The sequence below is a fragment of the Hemicordylus capensis genome, chromosome 2 (genome assembly GCF_027244095.1).
Source record: "Hemicordylus capensis ecotype Gifberg chromosome 2, rHemCap1.1.pri, whole genome shotgun sequence".
Classification (NCBI taxonomy): Eukaryota; Metazoa; Chordata; class Lepidosauria; order Squamata; family Cordylidae; genus Hemicordylus; species Hemicordylus capensis.
The window spans coordinates 273,999,745-274,015,952 of record NC_069658.1 but is presented as its reverse complement, the minus strand read 5'-3'; the positions used below and the strand labels follow the sequence as shown (position 1 = coordinate 274,015,952).

The 16,208-nt window shown below is 43.2% G+C and overlaps 1 protein-coding gene across 3 annotated transcripts in view; it reads left to right on the top strand.

Annotated features, from left to right (window-relative positions):
* The window catches only part of ADAMTS9 (ADAM metallopeptidase with thrombospondin type 1 motif 9), a 232,188-nt gene extending 222,274 nt beyond the window's left edge, over positions 1–9,914 (top strand). For all 3 annotated transcript variants that reach the window (XM_053297778.1, XM_053297777.1, XM_053297776.1), the window contains one exon: positions 760–9,914. The gene's annotated coding sequence lies outside the window, so the exon portion shown is untranslated. The remainder of the gene's footprint in view (positions 1–759) is intronic.
* The last annotated feature ends 6,294 nt before the right edge of the window (positions 9,915–16,208 follow it).

Below are 16,208 nucleotides of genomic sequence, written 5' to 3'. Positions count from 1 at the left end.
CATGCAGTAGACCTTGAGCTTCTGCATTTTTGCAGGTGAGAGAGGAGATAGCCTCGTGCAAATAAGTGCATTCCACATACACGACTACACAGGTTTGCAGATATTACTAGTATCTTGACAGTTTCAGAAAGTTCCACCATCTCCATGAGAGCTGGTCTTGTAGCAAGCATGACTTGTCCCCTTAGCTAAGCAGGGTCTGCCCTGGTTGCATCTGAATGGGAGACTACATATGAGTACTGTAAGATATTCCCCTCAGGGGATGGAGCCGCTCTGAGAAGAGCATCTAAGTTCCAAGCTCCCTCCCTGGCATCTCCAGGATAGGGCTGAGAGAGACTCCTGCCTGCAACCTTGGAGAAGCCGCTGCCAGTCTGCGTAGACAATACTGAGCTAAATAGACTAATGGTCTGACTTAGTATAAGGCAGCTTCCTATGTTCCATATACAATAAATAGCTGCCAGTATCTTTAACATGTGAACATCCTGACCATGAAAAGTTGGCATACAGTCCACAGGGAGAATGAGGCGAAGAACATTTGGTGACACCAGGACTTAGTCTTGGAAGTATTACAGTTCCAATTGGAACTAAAAGGTTTTGTCCTGCTCCTGATGTGTGGCACCAGGGGGTGGGAGGTAGGCTGGGCTCTTTTGAGCATCATGCCTGTTACTCCATGCATGAATGAGTTGTGCCTATTCTTTTTAATGCAACGTTAATGCACTGAAAGTAGAGATGAGAACTCCGCATCATGTTTTTAATTCCCAGGATCTCTGAATGCCTGGAGCTGAAGGGAGCTGAAGCAAGACAGATGAAGGATAATGAAGCAATACCTCTGCCTTCCATTTTTGTACTGTGTGTGCGCGTGTGTGTATGAGTTTGTTTGTTTGTGTGTGTGTCTCTATCTATGTGCCTGCATATGTTCCTGTATACGTGTGAATATATATATATTGTATATTCTTAATGGTCTAAAGTATAATATTTATGTCTGGAATTATTTATTTTTGATTATTTTTGTATGTAAAATGTTTATATTAAGGCTGCTTATCGTGGGGTTTTTTTTACCTTTTTTAACTTTGCAGTTAAAAATATCCTATTTTATATACTCTACATTATATGTAGTGTTTCGACAAAAGTGATAACTTTTATTGTCACTGTACTCAATTGTTTACTTTCAATCAGTAATTTTTTCTTCCTGTTACAGGCTGCACTGATATTTTTAAGGTGCTAAATGGTTTCATGGTATTTTTGGCATTTTAGAACTAACAAAAAAAAAACCAAGATTTTTTTTTAAAAAAAACTGATAAGGGATTCAAACATACATTATGATTTTATTGGTTTTATCAATAGTTGTAACTTATGTATTTTTTTAAAAAAAATAGCATGACCTTTATTGGCCAGTGCGAACAGCCACTGGTTTGGTGCTAATATGATAATATTTATTGATATCTTGTAGGCTTTGAAAGCTACATTCTGTATAAAACAACATGGCAATGAAGGATGAGTAAGTAAATCTGGGTAATCTGAGGTCTCCTAGTGGTAGCAGCTAGAAATAAAATAAATAGAAAAGTTTTAGGTGTGCTCTGGCATGGAGGTGCACTCTGCAGTGATGGAGCTCAGCTCTCCTCCATGATTCTAACTGATTACATCAAAACTATGACTATAGAAAAAAAAGACAGAACAGTAGTATTAATAGTTCACACATGTAGATATTGCACAACATTTCTCCATTAATAGGTGTGACAATATAAGAGCAGGGAAACTACAGCTTGAAAACAGATTGATAAAGACTTTGTGTGCCCCCACCTGTAAGGAGTGAGAGAATATGGTGTGATAAAGCATTGATCATTTCACCAGGCTAGTCTAGCTGTTGAACTAGCTGAATATTTGAGATAGGAATATGCATTCTAATCAGAGGTTAGTGCCAAGCATGATGGACAGTATTCCGTCACCAAATTCAGAAGCAGCCCTAGCACTGTTGTGGTCCAGTCATTGCACAAGCAGCACTACTGTAGTTTTTTGTGCTTGTGTTGTCGTTGTTTTTGTATACAACACTTGTTTCATGATATTTCACCTGGGATTGATAGGAAAGTTCCTCGTTCTCCAGATGTTGGTCTTCCCAAACCTGGAGGAAGGGTCTTCCCAAAGCAAACTGCCCTCCTTTGCTCAAGAAGAACATAAATTCAAAAGTAGGAACAGAATTTCCATTCTCAGCTGCTAGGGTCAATGACATATCTACGTAGGTTATCTTTCCCATGTGCTCCTAGGCAGGACTATGCTAATTAGCTAATGCAAAAGCCTATAGGAGCCTGGGGAAAATAGCCCCACCTCAGTTCTTTCAGTCCTGCATTGCTCCAGGCAGCTTCTTCATCGTTTCCCTTTCCTGAAGATCGCTATATTTTCCACAACTTCAGTCTTTTTTCAATTTCTTCTTTAACCTTTACAGTTATTCCTTGTTCCTCGAACCTTTTAAAAAACAAAAACTTTACTCTTTACTCTGTTACCTCTCACTTCCCACCCCCTCCTACCCCTCTTCCTCCAAGCAGGGAGTATGCAGGAAGGATGAGGAGGATCTTTGTCCCTTGCCTTTTGGGACTAAAAGGCTTTCCCACCACCATGGGGCCACTGGAGTGCCACCCCCAAACCGCCAGCATCAGACATCCACACACAGCCCAGCAGGGCCCAGCCAACCACTGCCTCGGGTTTCCCACTCTCAGGCTGCAAAACCCACAGTTAAATTGGCCTAACACTCCACCGAACAGCCACCGCTGGAAGAAGAAGAATCATTGCTCGCCTTGTCACTCCTCCTAATGAGGCTTAGACAGGTGGCAGTGACACATTTGCAGCATCCGGAGTGGAGTTGAGGGCAATGGCAAGAGTTCAAGACCCCGCCACCGTGCCTGCAGCCATGGCAATACAGGAGGAGGTATGGGGGGGCAAAGTAGCATGGAGACCCCACAGCAGCCCGTCACCGAACCTTTGGCCACCACACCAGGGGCTACCACACTGCATCGGGGGATGCCAAGACCAAGAGCCATGTTCACAACCTCCAGGAGCCAGTGAGACCTCTCCTTGCAGAGGAACCCCACCTCCACCCCTGAACCCTCTTGTCCAGATCCAGCCCTGCCCTCACCCACTCCCCTACCCAGGGCAGTTCCTCCAGAGTGGCAAGCCTGGTTCAAGAATACAATTAATGATTCCATTCAAACACTTCAGGCCCCCCAAAAGAGGTCCAAAAGAAAAAGGGGTCATAGGCAGGACTACTCCTCTTCTGAGGATTCCCTCTCTTCAAGCTCTTACAGTCCATCCCCCAGGAGAGCTAAAACAAAGAATAAATACACCAAAGGGTCTCCTTCCTGCTCCATCCAGAGGCTCCAAACAGAAGAACAAAGAGCCACACACCTCAGAACGTTTGGGTCCAGATTTGGGAGACCCTTCCATAGAAAACCCCACACCTACTATCCCAGATAAAATACCCTACTCTGGCAACCCCCATTATTGTCCTGGAGGCATACCCTGATACAGTCTCAGATGATGGGGATGGGGGTAATCAGGACCCTGACCCTCCGCCTGATAAAGAAGAGGGTGAGTGGTCAGCCGGGGGAAAACTAGACTCTGGGTCAGCTTCTCAATGCCTTTTCTTACCCTTGGATTTCAACCCTCTCATGACCAGAACTATCACCACTCTTGGGCTGCTCTCTGAGCCACCGCCTGAAACTACTCAAGCCTCCAAAGGGGACCTCATTTTTCCAAAACCCGAAAGCAAGATATGTTACTACCAATGCCCAGTCCTCTTTGGAGAAGAGGCACACAAGGATATACTATTAGAGTCCAGGGACAAGTGTAAGGCAATGCCATCGGCCACGAAAAAACTGGACAGGCTAACTTTCAAGAAACCTTTTCAGTCCTTTTGTGCCTCAATGTCTGCCTTTAGAGGCCATGATAGAGACCTCATCACAGCTGATGAACTGGAACCACTTCCCAGAAATTTCAACCAGAACAGACAGCCCTTTGGCCTACAGTCCAAACAGGCAAAACAACAATCCTGACTCAGGGCATCCCATCCCTGGAGCGGTACCTATCAGCACACTTCAGAGGAACATTGCCAGGAAACACAACATACTCATCAAGGTACATCAACCAGTCAAACTATCACTACATTGGTGGCTGTTTCCACAACACATTGCATGAGGGAAACAATTCCTAGATCCACCAAGTATCAAAGTGATGACAGATGCCAGCAACAGGGGCTGGGGAGCACAATGCCAGCACCTATCAACTAAAGGGAAGTGGACAGATCTAGAAAAGAGGCACAACATCAACTGGCTAAAGCTCAGACCCATTCACCTAGCACCATTCACCTCCCAACACCATCTCCACAACCAGCATGTGTTGATAAGAACAGACAACACCACAGCAAAGGCACATGTAGACAGACAGGGAGGCACAGGTCAAAGTCACTACACATGGAAGCAATCTTCCTGATGACGTGAGTAGAACCTCACCTTGCCTCTATCACAGCACACCATGTGCAGGGAGACCTGAACCATCTGGCAGACTGGCTCAGCTGTGAGGACCTTCTACCGGGAGAATGGTCACTGAACCAGAGGCTATTCAGACAGATTGCACTATGATGGAGGACTCTGGTGATGAACTTCTTCGCTACATTGCACAAGGTTCAATGAGTCCCAAGGTTCATATACAGGTTCCACTGCAGGAAGGCAGAAGACACAGACACACTCTCAGCCCATTGGTCAGGGGCCTCCTTTATGCCTTCCCCCCCCCCACTCCCCTCTTCTCCAGAGTTCTTAAGAAGGTCCACCTCCTGAGGGCCCCGGTAATACTGGTGGCCCCATTCTGGCCCAGAAGACCATGATTCGCAGAACTCCTCCACCTGCCAGCATCAGAATCATGGATGCTACCTGCTTCAGCATACCTCCTTCTCCAATGGCCTGTCCAGCATCCAAACCCAGGGTGGTTATGTCTAGCCACATGGAGACTTAATGGTGACTACTAAAAGTGCATGGCTATTCTTCCAGGGTTCTCAACACACCCATGGCATCCAGGCAAGCCTCCATGAATAGGATCTATTAGTGTACATGGAGAACTGTCCTTCGTTAGTCTGCACTCAGTACCCCGAGACAAGGCATCCATTCAACACCTCCTACAGTTTCTACAAGATGGACTTGAGAAGGGTCTCAAACCACACACACTCAAATGCCGGGCAGCATCCTTGGTGGGTCTCATCTTGGGCCTAAACACCCACACCTCCAGCAATTCCTATGAAGGACAACACTACTACTACCTCCTACTGTGTACTGCTTCCCTTCCTGAAACCTCCATACAGTACTCAAGGCATTACAGGCCCATCCATTCGAACCCATACGTTCAATCCAACTTCATATTCTGTCATTCAAACTGGCCTTTCTGGTAGCCATCACATCAGCCAGAAGAACTCCAAGCACTCACTGTTCACAAATTGTACTGCATCTTTTCCCAGAAAACAGTGTGCTTCATACCAAACCCCTCTTTAGACCTAAAGTGTCTTCTTCGATCCATCACTCATGTCTCTGAACTTGGTAGCTCATAGCCTTCAAGATTTAGTAGCCTTTGAGGCTGTACACATGAACGTGCAAAACCGGGCTAAGAGATCCCAACCTAACTTTGCACACTTGTGTGAACCACCAGGATCGTGCCCGATCCTGGTGGCCACACAGTGGCAAACCCACCTACTTAAATTAGGTTAAGTGAACGAGTACTCCCTTAAACTCATTTTTTTGATCATGTGTCTGCTCCTAAATAATCAATATCATGGGATGACCCCTGGTTCTAGTGTTGTGAGAGAGGGGAAAAACAGGTTTCTATTCACTTTCTCCAGACCATATATAATTTTATAAACCTCTATCATGCTTCCCCTTAGTTGCCTTTTTCTAAACTAAAAAGCTCCAAATGTTGTAGCCTTACCTTGCCATCTGATCATTTCGGTTGCCCTCTTCTGCACCTTTTCAAGATATATAATATCCTTTTTAAATGGTACACAGTACTCCCAAATGTGGTCACTATATATTATTCAATAAACTGTGCACCACAACACCAAGATCACTCTGCTGGTCAGTCACAGACAGGTCACACCCCATCAGTGTATATGTGAAGTTGTGATTCCCCACCCCCAATATGCATCACCTTACACTTACTTATACTGAACCGCACTTGCTGCTTTGTTGCTCTTTTGGAGCTCCTCACGATCTGTTTTGGATTTCACTACCCAAAATATTTTAGTGTCTTCTGCAAGTTTGGCAAGCTCACTGCTTACCCCATCTTCTGTATCATTTATGAAAAAATTTAAAGGCCTGGTTTCAAAACAAATCGCTGGGAGACCCCACTGCTTACTTCCATCCATTGTGAAAACTGTCCATTTATACCCTTTGTTTCTTGTCTTCCAATCAGTTACCAATCCAATTGGTTTTTATTGCAGCTGTTGGCCAGCCAAGAGATAAAAATCAGAATAACAAATATAACTAATGTACACAAATAGTGACTGAAAATTACACACAGAAAAACAGTATACAAACATCCAGGATAGATTGCTTTAAAAACAGTAAAACAACTCCTAAAATTGAGACCTTAATCTCATAGCAATATAAAAAAATTTGGCCACCACTTTTGTGATCTCACAGCTTGTATCCGCAAGGCAATATTGTGTATACAAAAGCTCACATCTTCCAGGAAATCTAACTAACAGTGGGGAAATAAGTTCTTCTCTAACACCTTGATACAAAGAGCAATATAACAAAACATGGGTAACAGTTTCCAGGAGGCCGGAGCCACAAGGGCAGAAAACTGTAGCTGAAGAATCCTTAGCGAACCTCCTTTCCAAAAGAGAGGAGGGCAGCACATTTAAGCAAGCCCGAGCAAACGCCACCCGAAACTTGGGCCACCTGGAACTTGGACAAGTGAAGCATTGTTAGATAATTTGCACCTCTATCTCCCGTAGGGGGGGAAATCCCAAAGTGTAGGGGAAAGCAGGTCCTGTTAGCCGAAGACATAAGTTCCTGACGTTCAATGTCATGCAACCGTAGAAATAGTATTTCCTTCACCTTATTATTCTCAAGAGTAAGTAGTTCAGAAGGAGAGAGTCCCAACTGCATTATTTTGTTGTTTACATAAGATAGCCAGGAGTTTGGATAAGAGTCCAACCATAAGTAACGGAAAAAAGAAAAATCCTGAATCTCTAAACAGAGTTTAATCCATCTAGCAAAAGTAGATTCCCAGGCTTTACAGACTATAGAAAAAGATCCAGATTCCAGGCAAAGAACAGAATATGGCACACACCTAGATTCCAGAAATGAATCTGCCTCTTATCCTATGACTGCTACGTTTTCTCAGAAGTCTTTCATGATCTGCTCTTCTATATGGTTAACAATTTTATTCTTAAGTATGTTTTCCATCAATTTACCCACAACTGACATTAAGCTAACTGGCCTGTAATTTCCTGAATTCCCAACCTTTTGGTGCTGCATTGGCTGCTTTCCAGTCTTCTGGCACAGAACCTGATTGTAAGGACAAGTTACATATTTTTATCAGCAATTTCACATTTGAGTTCTTTCAGGATTTTGGAGTGCTTACTATCTGGTCTCAATGATTTGTTATTTTTAATTTTCCAAGACAGCTTAGAACATCTTCTTCTGTCACCTTTATTTGATGCAGTTTTTCAGCCTCCCTCCCTGAAAAGCTCCGTTCAGGCTGGCATGGGTACATGCTCTGTATACTCTGCAGTGAAGACAAATGCAAATGACTCATTCAACTTCTCTGCAATCTCCATATCTTCCTTAATCATTCCTTTCACTCCCTTGTCATCTAGTGGTCCAACTGCATCCTGGGAGATTTCCTACTTCTGATGTATTTAAAGATGTTTTTATTATTCTCCTTGATACTTTTAGCTATATGTACCTCAAACTCTCTTTTTGCATTCCCTGTTGTCTCCTTGAATTTCTTTTGCCAGAGTTTGTGTTCCATTCTGATTTGGGCAGGCTTCCGTTTTCTGAAAGAAGTCTTCTTTACTTTTAAAGCTTCCTTGACTCTACTTGTTAGCCATGCTGACATCCTCCCCACCTTGGTGGTACCTTTTTGGTATACATGTTAATTGACCTATTATTGTGGTTTTAAATGAACCCCGTATGCTCTGGAGTGATTTGACCCTCCTGATTTTCCCTTTCAGTTTCATTTTTCCAATTTTCTAATTTTGAAGATGTTTCTTTTTCTGAAGTAAAAAGAGTCTGTATTGGACACTTTTCCATGTCATTATCACATAGGTAAGAAGCTGGAAGACTCATAGCTCATTATATGCTTTGTCTTCATAAGGACCCATGTCCAATACCTGTGTCTCCAATTAATAGAGCCTAGGAAAGACACTGACTTTGGAGAGCTGCTTCCAGCTCCAGATGCTGGGCCAGATACATCAATAGACTGGTGGCAGCCATTTAGAGAAGAGGCAATAGATCTGTAGTAGAACACATGCTTTGTGTAGAGAAGACTTGGGGTTCAGTCCTTCATATCTCCAATGAAAAGCATCTCAGGTAGAAGGGTTAAGAGAAAGCTGTTTTTGAGACAGCTAATGACAGTCTAAAGAGATGGACTTATTATCTGATCTAATATAAAGTAGTTTCATTTCTTCACTCCCATGTATCCAAACTTCTGATTATCTAAACATTTTGGATTTCAGCCATTCTGATGAATTAGGCTATGCTTCATTTGGCTTTATATTATTCTCTATATAAATTATCTCAGCATCAATCTCACAATAATAAATTAATATCTCAGTGAGACTGGTAAAATAATGTTTTTAATCATGATAAAATGATTGTGTAGTCTTTTTGAGAAAATGCCAAAAATACCATTTCAAAGTACATTCTCTCAAAACCATAAGATTAGTTCAAAGGAGTAGTAATTCAAAAAAGAAAAGATGACCACTCATCCTTAAAGATCTTTTGTAGGGAAAAGGGGAAATTGCACTATAAGCATTAGGACAGAAATAATGGTGCTTAATAGGACTGTGCAAAACATTCCTGGTTTGATTCCGAGGCTGCTTTAGAGCTTTGGAGGCCCTTTGATTCAGTATAGGGCTTGGGAAGAGATTTTGCTTCTCCTTGGTCCAAATCAAAGCACCTCAGGCCAAAATGGGTCAGTTTGTTTCCAAAGTGATTTGGCTATTTTGATTTCTCCACACACCTCGCCACTTTCCCTGCTGCTATAGGTACTTACCAACATGGGCAGGAGATAGGTTGGCTCTACTGTATTTTTTTTCCAGAGTGCAGTGAGGAAGCATTGACTTCTGTGGCTTCACTTTTAAAATGAAAAGTTTTCCCTGCCAGTAAGTACCTACCAACAGGGTTCAAGGAAGGATAGCAACACAGGGACGGGTTAAAACAGCTGAATGACTTCAGAAGCTAATTAGCCCAGTTCAGCCAGGACTTGCTTCTATTTGGACCAACCAGCAATGTGCTGGTTTGGATCTGAATCAAAGATTTTGTGGTCGAATTGGACTGAATCGCTTCCAAACTGAATTAGCCACCAGAGTTTTGCACAGCCCTAGTGCTTAACTGAAGCTTAGAAAGTTACGATTTGCTTTTTATTTTCAATACTGAAGTAATTATTTATACAAATAAATATTATAGAAATCTATACGTTCTTTCATACCATGTATTACCTTAGTGGCTATCAACAGTGCAAAAAGAAACCTTAACATTGAAAATGAATTTTAAGGCGACTGTGGGTAGATACTGATTTTTAGTGTGACTGGTGAGTTATTTCAAAAGTAAGACCACTGACTAATTAGACAGATCTTGTAAAGTAAATAAATCATTATTCTTTTGTAGCAATGCCATTATTTTTATGAAAATCAAAAACTTCCTTTTGCAAGCACATTTGTTATTTTGTTTTATTTCATTCTTTCTTTATTTGACATCAGAAGAAGACAAAAAGTGCTTTAAGACTGTGTGGTCTTCCTTTGTTTCTGAGTATCATCTTTAATTACCTAGCAGTATCCTATAGACAAAACACAGTGTACATATGGAAAATATCCAGCCATTTAGTGGCCAGCTACAGATACCATTGTCAGGCATGACAAGCAAAAGAAGCAATTGTATGGCATAACTGGAATTAGCAGGGCAACAAAACAATGGAGCTGATGGAGCTCAAGCCTACCTAGAAGTTACAGAGATGGTTCCCACGATCAGTGGGAGCTGCCTGGAGAGGGTTTGCAGGGAGAGCGGGCTAAGCCCGCTCTTCCCACAGATGAGCAGTCAGGCTGCTCTGGGCGGCCGCAACAGCCACCCACACAACTACCGGCTCCGTGGCCCCTGGAAGCTCCAGCATGCCCTGCGTGAGCACGCAGGGCATGGTTGAGAGACCCCCGAGCTGGGAAGCGGCTTTTCTCCTCCCCTGCAGAGGTCTCCTCATGAGTTGCTGCAGCACGGAGCCGTGCTGCAGCAACTCACAATTGGAAAAACGAGGTTTGCAGAGTGCTCGCTCCTCAAACCCGGTTTAAGCTCCAGGCTACTTAAGCAGGTGACCCACTTAAGAACCACGCAGCTTGCAGCCAAGCCCAGTGGTTCTCAGGATGGATCTCACCTGCAAACCCTAACCCTGATGTGTGGGATCGAATTATAGTTATTCAGAAATTAGGGAGAAGTAGTGTGCATTAGTTCATTAGTTATGAACTTCTCAACTTACAACAGGATCAGGCCCTAGTTTGAAAACCATAGCTAAACTGAGGAGTCCTGGTGCAGATTAAGACCAAATTGTGGATTTAGAACTCTTAAACATTGTCAACATTTTGAGCAAACTTGTTTGTGCTTCTCTACTCTCCTGCAACCAACAGACTGCATAGGTAATAATAACATCAGCTCATGTCAGTTTGAGGAACAATAGGACAAAGGAGAAAGTAGGAATTAAGGTGTATGGAAATGGTTGGGCCACAAGGCTGTGCACCAAATCAACATACACACAAGGTTTCGGCTGAGAGAGTTGAGATGGAAGTCCAGACTCTCCTACAAAATGTTTAAAAAAACAACAACTGGGAGAATTTGTTGTACAATTCTTTCATAAAGGTGCTCATTATTGCCCAAAGCAGAAAATTCTTAGATCCCTTCTCTGGATCCTTGATAATTAATACCAATGTGCCTAAATCACAGGAATCTTGTTAAGAATTATTTATGTATTCATCATATTTATATACCTCTGGTGTACATAATTTAAAATAAACAAATGTAAAAGCAGAACAAAAACAAAACAGTTTTACAGAATAAGAATTAAACAGTTTAAAATTAATTTTGATGAAAAGCCTGTGAAAACAGGTGCATCTTGAGGGTCTTTTTAAAATCAGCCAGATATGGAGAAACTTCCTTATTTTGACAGGAAGTGCATTCCAGAGCCCTGGGATAGCCACAGAGAAGGCTCAGTTCTGAGCTGCCACCAAACAAGCTGGTGGTGAGACCATAACTGGACCTTCCCAGATGATCTTAATAGGCAGCAGGGACCCAAGCCTTTAAGGTGTCTAGTAATAAACTTCACTTTGTATTTTGCTCGAAAAGGTATCATTACTCAGTGCAGGGTTTTTTAAAGTTGGTGTTATATGGTCCCTTCTGGTTGCCCCAGAGATCAGTCTGGCCACCACATTCTATACCAATTGTAGTTTCCAAACTACATACAAAGGCAGCCCCATATAGAGTGCATTACCGTATTTAAGCTTGGAGGTTACCAGTGTATGTACCATTGTTTTAAGGTCATTTGCCTCCAGAAATGGTTGTAGCTGACATATCAGCTGATAAAATGCACTCCTGTCCACTGCCTCAACCTGAGAAACCAGAGAGAGTTGGGGTCCATGAGAATTCCCAGGCTAAATAATTGTTCTTTCTGATGGAGTGTAATCCCAAGTAGAACAAGCAGATCTAAACCATCTCTTGAGTCCTTGCCCCCCACAACCAGTCCCTCCATCTTATTTGGATTCAACATTTGTTTGTTATCCCTCATCCAGCCCACTACCACCTCCAGGCAAGCATTTAGGAAAGTTATGCCATTTCCTGATGAGGTTGATATGGAGAAACTGATTTTGGTTTCATCAGCATATTGATAACACCCTGCATCAAATCTCCTCAGGATCTCTCCCAGAGGTTTTTTCATGTCGATGTTAGAAAGCATTGGAGACAATTTGGAGCCCTGTGGAACATGATACATTAACTCTTGCTTTTCAGAACAACAATCTCCAAGCAACACTGTTAAATGGACTGTTCTGGAATGCTGTCTAAACGTCCCAAGACTGCTTTGGGGCTTGTGTGGGGAATTAGCGCGACTGGAGGGAACAGTCCATTACAGTGTCAATTTGTGCAAAGCTTTGGTCTGGAAAATAAAGGCTTGAGATAGGAATATGGTACAATCAGATTTATTTAAGGATTATTGGGGTACAGGAAATGAAAAATTGTTGGGCAATTGATAAAAGGTAATAGAACTTAATTAGCAATATAAATCAGAGACTCACAAAGAGGTGTTTTAGCTTATTTAAATTTAATTGCAATTGAATCAGCTTAAGGCTGGCCAGAGAGAGAGGACCTTGAGTGCAGAGTTTAGACTTAGGAGGGGTGAGGAGAGACTATTAGTAATACCTTCTCTCAATTCCATTGATGTGTCTGTCACCCATGCAGGATAGGGAATGCTGGGGTCCTCCTTCCCAAGGACCAAGCAAAAGGGCAGGGTAGAGGAGAGGCAAGCATGCCACTCACAAGCCAGGGGACCAGGAAAGCAGCTGGTTGCAGGAAAGGTCAGTTCTCTAAGGCAGCCAAGTGTGGTGTGTGGTATGGATCAAGCGATAGGTCCAAACCAGGAGCAATGGTTGTTGTAGATGGAATTGCCAGAGCCAAAGCACACACAGATGGTGGGTCTGAAGAAGGAGCACACTGTTGATTAGGCTTGGGGTTGATATAGAATGATATAAACATTCCTTCGGACCAACACAGGTCACACCTCCTGGCTGCAGGGGATGAAATCCATAGTTAACAAAAGAATACATGCTGTATGATTCAGTCATGGGTGTGTACAATCTTGAGGAACAATACAGTGAACTGGTTTGAAAAACCTGTGTGGCATAGGGTAAATGCAAAACTTTTCTTGTGGGTCAGGAAGACCTTCCAGGTGGGAAGATCAGAATGCTTTTCACACTAAGGAGCTTTTTCCTCTGCTCCCACTGGACCATTAACAATGTGATAGTGAGGTGGGAGTGTTACAGCCCTATCTAAGTTCCTTTGGAGGTGATTAGTAAGACTAATCCTTTGTGCCACTGAAAAGAGGAGTTTTACTATTTCTCTTGAGAAATGGGCCATGTCTGCCCAGGCAGCATCCTTCTCTATATTGTAACTAGAGAGAGGCTTGGGGATACATTGCAACCACATGTCATACTTGACCTGGGATAAAGGTGCCCCATGCTGCTTGTGCCAAGTGACTTTGCCAGATATGGGCATGTGGAGGTCTCGCAATCCCTGCAAGTCCAGGTAGTCCTGTTGGAGATTTCAAGCCTGCAGTTCCAAATCATATAGAGGGATTTGGCTTGTAGCCCCCAAACAGGCTGTTCTCACAACACCACCACCTGGAATCTACCAGAGAGGTAGGACTGGAACTACTGTAAAAACAGTCCCACTCAATCCCAACTCCCTTAGGCAACCCAGAAGGATATCATGTTCGATGGTATCAAAAGCTGCCAAAAGAATCAGCAGAATCACACACCCTCTTCAGTACATAATTGGAGATCATTAAATGTTGTGAGCCGCCCCGAACAGTAATGTACTGGCGGGGTGGGGTATAAATGTTTTATATGAAAATAAATTAAATAATTAAGCCTGACCAAGGCAGTTTCAACCCCTTAGCCACCTGAAAGCTGGTTTGAAATGGATCTAGACAATCTGTTTCCTCCAAGACTGCCTCAAGCTGAGAGGCCATGATCAACTCAAATCAGCTTGCCCAACCTTGGAAGACTGGAGATGGGTCTATAAGTGGTTAACTCCAAGCAGGTTTCTTCAAATAATGTATAATGATAGCCGCCTTAAGACAAAAGGGCATTCTGCCCACCCTTGGAGAAGCATATTTGCCAGACCCTCTCTGATAGTACAGCTGCCAAAAGAAATAAGTCAAGTTGGCAAGGGTCAAGAGAAGAGGTGGCAGGACGTACAGTCCAAAGCAGTTTGTCCACGTCCTTAGGAGTCAAATACTGAATGTGATCTAATCTGATCTCACAAGAGGAGTCATGGGACACCTCCATAATAGACTCTACAATAAATGTTGAATCCAGTTCAGCCCAATATATGAGCGATTTAATACACAAAATTATTTTATTTTATTGTAAGGCCAAAGCCACAAGCACGATCATATGCAAAGGTGAATGAGACTTCGGAGGAAGAGAGACTGTTGACATGTAGGGGTGTGCATGGAACCGCAGAGCTGCGCAGAGGCGTATCTAGGCGAAATAGTGCCTAGGGCAAGCACTGAAATTGCGCCCCCTGTCCAAACATCTGACACCCATCTTTCAGATAACTTTACTATAATATCAGCTCAAAAATACAAGTCAAGCTCACTAATCTTTTAAAATTTCAAAAACTATTTGGCAGTGGATGTAGCCAGACCAAAAAATGCTGGAAAACTACGAATTTCAGTATGCTGGGGCTCATGAAATACCCAAATACTATGTGGAGGGGTACTAGGAAAACTAAACAGAAGTGCCTATCTAATTCTCTACTATGCATTGTAGCATCACTATTACATAAGTTTTAAAAATAAATGGAGAATTTGGCTTTTCCCAGATACTATGAAAATAATTAAAGTATATGCAGAGTAAACTGTATCACTGCTCGGAATATATTCTAGTATTTCAGAAAGACAGTTAAAATGAGAGAAAGAGAGCAAGAAACTCCCAGTGGGCCTTAATACTAAGAATTTCACACTGATTCAAAGACAAACTCACCATTAATAGCCATATTATCAAGACATCACATTTAACTCACTTATCATAAGTTTTTGTTGTTGTTGTTTCCCTTCTTTTTCTTGTATTTATGCTGGCCTTGGGCCGAAATAAACAAATACATACATACATACATACACACACACACTTATCACAAGAAGCAAGTAAGAACAAATGAATACAATCCTAGATCATAAGCCTCAGCTCAGTATTCACAAGCCCTGATTCTCTGTACATAGTGCCAAACTGAATATGTGTACAGTGACTTATATTATATTAAATTTTAAAAATATTTTTTACCTGCAGCCCCTTCGGGGTGCTTCCTATAGCCCATGGGGGTTACCCCTCCCTCCGCAGGCCTCTGGGGCCTCACAGGGACCATTTGAGCATGTCCAGTGGCCATTTTTAAAATAATTGGTTTTTTTAAAAAAATGGCCACTGAAATCAAAATGGCCACTGCACATGCTCAAATGGCCTCTGTGGGGTCTGGCATGGCCTAGGGCCTCACAGAGGCCATTTGAGCATGCGTGGTGGCCATTTTGTTTTTGGCAGCTATTTTTTAATTTTTTATTTATTTTAAGAAATTGCGCCCCCCTTCAAGTAGTGCCCAGGGCATGTGCCCTGCCTGCCCTACCCTAGATACACCCCTGGAGCTGCGGTCCGGCACTGGGGTGGGGGGTTCCATTAAGGGCAGGGGAGGGTTTACTTACCCCTCCCGCGCTTTCCCAACTCCAGCGCCGTATGTCCTTTAGCAATCAGGCGGCAGGATACCTCCCTGCCGCCCCTTTCCCAGCTTGGTTGAGCATGCTAGTTGTTTCCTTTAGCAATGGGGCGGCAGGATACCTCCCTGCCGCCCCTTTCCCTGCTTGGCTGCAAAAGGCTTTAAGAAGCCTTTTGCGGCCAAGCAGAAAAAGGGGTGGCAGGGAGGTATCCTGCCCCCTCGGATTGCTAAAGGAAAGAAACAAGCGGGGAAAGGGGCGTAAGGGGGGTATCCTGCTGCCCCAATGCTAAAGGAAACAACTAGCGTGCACAGCCAAGCAGGGAAAGGGGCGGCAGGAAGGTATCTTGCTGCCCAATTGCTAAAGGAAACACGTGTGTGCTGCCAAGCAGGGAAAGGGGTGGCAGGGAGGTATTGCCCCACCCCAATCCATCTGAACCCGAATCATCCATGTCCAGACCAGTCCAGAGGCCTGTAGAATGGCAGTTTCAAGCAGAT